This window comes from Crocuta crocuta, unplaced genomic scaffold (assembly GCF_008692635.1).
Source record: "Crocuta crocuta isolate KB4526 unplaced genomic scaffold, BGI_CrCroc_1.0 scaffold949, whole genome shotgun sequence".
Taxonomy (NCBI): Eukaryota; Metazoa; Chordata; class Mammalia; order Carnivora; family Hyaenidae; genus Crocuta; species Crocuta crocuta.
The window spans coordinates 65,361-69,909 of record NW_027531290.1 but is presented as its reverse complement, the minus strand read 5'-3'; positions in this window follow the sequence as shown (position 1 = coordinate 69,909).

Here is a 4,549-nt window from a genome sequence, read left to right as displayed (position 1 = left end):
AATTGGCGGCAGAAGGAATAGCATGGAAAGGGCTCTCTGAACAGAAGTTTAATAAGAGGTCATGTCTCCCGTCTGGCGCCAGGAACCCGAGTGCTTTCGTGGCCACCAGGGGCTGGAAGATGGGGTTGCTTTGTTGACTGTGTTGTGCCGAGTGGGCACACGTCTGGTGACCCACCACTTGGCAGCCAAAGCACTTTCAGATCCACAATTTCACTGTATTCTCCGAATACCCGGAATGAAGCAGGTCTTTTACAGGAGAGAAAATAGAGGCCCAGAGAGGTGAGTAAATTCATTAAAGTCACCTAGTGTCAGAGTCTGACTATAAGCTTGGACATTCTTCCCACAGGAACGTGGTTCTGGGATTCTGTCTCAGAAGGCTTGAGTGCCTTTTGCTCTTCAGATTCCTGCTGCCGTCCTGCCCCGGTCTGCTGCTGGGATATAAGGACCTTCGAGAGAAACAGGGCACAGAGCTTCCCTTCATCTTTGGATGAGGCTGCCCTGGGATGTCCTCCTTCCTTTTCACCAGGGAAGATTCTACAGAGGAAGGTAGAATTTCATCCTCAACTAGAAAAACCAGGGCAGACCCTATAAAAAGCAAGTGTTCCCTTTGGCTGGTTGAACAAGAAAATCCTTACTCTAAATAGTTTCCTAGAAATCTCCCCGTGTCTGAGTCCAAGCTGAACGTCTTTCAGCTCACCCCATTGCCTTCCATCATAAAGTAATTTAGATTAGCCACAACCGAGGGGATAGGGAAGGCCATTGTGTTTATGCCCCAAACTGATGGCTCTGACCCTTGCACAAGGAGAGATGTTTCTGCCCTCCCTCATTCCTCTGATAATAGTGTGACTCATATTTTCTCCCCCTTGAGGCCCTAGTGACCTACTCCTATGGGATCATTAATGGGGGAGGGGGAGGCCGAAACTGGCTTCTCGGAGGAAAGGCAAGTTCTAACTTTCTGAGAGACCTTCCTCCAGCTGGTGAAATATCCATTCGACCAGCTCTCTAGTCAGACAGCCTGCCCATATACCACCTGCACCCTTACTCTGTGTCAGACAATGTGCTGAGGTCTTTGAGTGCAACAAGGGTGAACAAGGTAAAGTCTGTGCCTTGCAGGAGTTGACAGCTGATCTAGGGGAGATAAGACATGCACACCTGGTGTGCCTGGGTGGCTCAGTCGGTTAAGCATCCAACTCTTGGTTTCGGCTCAGGTCACGATCTCACAGTTCAGGAGTCTGAGCCCTGCGTGGGGCTCTGCTCTGACCTGACAGTGCTCTCTCTCAAAAATAAATAAACTTTAAAAAAAAATTTTTTTTAAACTGTCTAAAAAAAAAGACATGCACACTTAAGTGTGGTACGAGGCATGATACAATCTGTCCTGTGAGAGGTGAGAGAAAAGTGCCATAAGATAGAGATGTCATGGGCTAGTTTAGAAAGGTTTGTAAGGCCCCTCAAATCCGAATCCATATGAAGTGGGGGTCTGGTACCACTGAAGCTTCCAGGGGAAGGAAGACCAAAAGAAACTGCCTCTTATGGCTGAAGTACCATGTGAAATAGGGGAAAAGGGTGGACAGTAGTGCTAAGGAGGAAACAGGGCTATACTGCACAGCTAACCCAGAGCCCCTCTGAGTTTGCCTCACAGGCTCCTGGGCGCTCTAATGGAAAGAGTGACCTGGGGCTCAGCCTCCTCGCTCTCATGTTTCCTGGGGCAGGTCTCTGGAAATTGGTAGAGGCAGCAGAGGCAGCGTCTGTCCAGGTAACCCGAGGCCTTTTGGCTCTGGACCAGAGGAGAAACACAGACATACACACGTACGTGGAAGGCCGTAGGAGGGGGGAGAGAAGCGAGAGGGGCACAGCGCTAGAGGAAGGCAAATGAGGCCTTGAAGCGTCAACCATTCCCTCTCACTCAGCCCCGGGCCCGTGGACAGATTATTTTTGTGCCTGTAACTGCCCACTCTGGGACACAGAGGCCCCAGGCTGGGGAATGCATGTGCACCTCCTGAAGCTTGGCCTTTGCCCAGCTTGGTCTCCCTGCCCAAGCAAGCGGCTCCTAGCTTTGATGCGAAATTCTGTTATCTCAATGGGAGAGAAAACCTCAAACAGGAAGTCCAGCGGGTTATCTCTCACTCTGGCCCTAAGTGGTGGCTCCTCTATGCTGCGATGTGATCACTGATAAAATATTAACAGGTTGTTATCGGGCACAGCAATACAGAAGCTGTAATCTGACCACCCCCTCCGCCTCACACAAGCTACCACTTTCCTGAAGATTGCAGCTCAGGAATTGCCAGTTAAACCCTTGCCTACAGGTCCCTGCTCCGGGCCTCATCTCTGCATGAGGCAGGTGGCCGTTGTCTTAGAGATTAACAGAGCGGGATGTCACTGTACAGGCAGGTCATCGGGTTCTGTTTTCCTCCCATCCCCCAGGTCCCATGGCTTCAGAACGGTGCCCTCGCCACTTCACAAGTCATTTCCTTCGGAGGGTTCTGAAGAACTTTTCTATTTGCAAACATGGCCTTGTGGCGATGACACTGAAAGAATGCACATGCTTGCAAAGAGACATGTATGATGTGATGTGAAATAAGATGCCAAATGAGTATGAGCAGTGTGGCTGCCAACCCAGTGGTTCAGTGGCGACCCTTCTTCAACAGCACTTTCACAAGTCTGTGACATTTGACAAAGTTCTGTGCCAGTTGTTTGGGAGAAAGGCCAGTAACACCAAAACTACAAGCAGCCTCTTCATTTGCATTTATTTCGGGGATTTTACCCAACGGGATGCAATGAGGTGGATCGGCATCCTCCACAAAGGCTATCTATCTGCTCTCCCGATTTAAAGGCACTGAGTGCAGGGGCACCAGGGTGGCTCAGTCGGTCAAGCGTCCGGCTTTGGCCTAGGTCATGATCTTGTGGTTCATGGGTTCAAGCCCCGTGTCAGGCTCTGTGGTGACAGCTCAGAGCTTGGAGCCTCCTTTGGTTTCTGTGTGTGTCTCTCTCTCTCTGCCCCTCCTCCACTTCTTCTCTCTCTCTCTCTCTCTCGTAAATAAATATTAAAAAAATTTAAAGGTACTGTGTGCCTTGATGAAAAAGCACATCTGTTTTTCTAGGAAGAGAAGCCCATTCAGCCCTAGATTAGCACCTGGCGTCAGTATCTGCACTAGTTTCTCAGTTTAGTGTTTTTTTAAAAAGAGGCAGAATGAGATGAGTCCAACGGGTTTTTAAAAATGGAACTTGAGGGAGCATGGGACTTCTCTGAGAAGCACACACACTCTTCAACTCAATGATTCAATGGCCTCTGATGGAGACAGAGTAGAAATCAAGAAAAAGGCCGACAAGATGAGAAAGGTGGTGCCATCTTTTTCTCGACAATTCCAGAGGTACTTTGTGTGGTTAATTTTACTCCTCTGTGTGTAATAATAAGCCAGTATGTTCTCGAGTGTCACTTTCTCACTCCCTGAGAAACTTGTCCACCTCAGCACTGTCTGGGGTGGGGGGTGGGGGTGCAGAGGAGCCAGTGAGAACACTCACAGGCAGAGGCCAACAAGTCCAAGACCTCCTGGAGTGTAAGAATAGGATCTTGATGGCTGTTTTGATATCAGGAAAGTTGCCAAGTGACAGCCCCAGTGCAAAACCCAGTCAGGAGGAAATGAATTTCCACATTGTTTGGAGGGATATTCGTTACATGAGTGAACGATTTCCTGATCACGAGGGCAGTTAAACATTGTGTGGGACTGTGGAACTCTCTTCCTTGGAAATTCCTAGTAGCGTCGTGGGCTGGCTTTAGCATTTTCTTATCAAAAGAAAATGAGATTAGTCCTTCTCAGGACCTGCAGTATGGTGTAGTGGGAAAAGAGCCTGGGCTTTGGAGTCAGACAAACCCGGGTTGGGTTTGGCCTCTGTATGCTCTAGCTGTGTGGCCTTGGGAGAGACACAATTCTTTACATGTTAATTTCATCATATGTAAAATGGAAATGATACCTGCCTTTCTCTGTGGTCCTGGTAAAATATATAGTAGGTCTTGAACAAGCGGTTAACTGTATTCAAAGCATATCGGCGACCCAAAGGGTAGTGNATGGAAATGATACCTGCCTCTCTCTGTGCTTCTGGTAAAATATATAGTAGGTCTTGAACAAGCGGTTAACTGTATTCAAAGCATATCGGCGACCCAAAGGGTAGTGTCAAAGTCACACCAAAATGTGTGTCTTTAGGGAGTGGGGGCAATTGACCAAGTATATTTCCCACCACAGGTCTGCAAGGGATATGCTTTCCCAGGTCAAAACTTCTCAAGATTCTCTCCGAGAGTCTGAACACCTTGGAGGCCTTGACTAGACTTCTACTCATCAGATTCCATTAACAGAGGCCAGAGGAAAAGCAGACTTGAGAAGCTGGAGAAGAAAGGAGTGGTGATGGCTCTTTGACCTTCGTCCAGACCTGTGAAAATCTGAGGTCGAACAGAACCATGATCAATCAGGTCCTACTCCTAGAGAAAATCTTAGTTCAAGGGAACTTCAAACTGAAGTTAATGTCCCCAACGCTGGGACAATGGCGGAGGTACAAC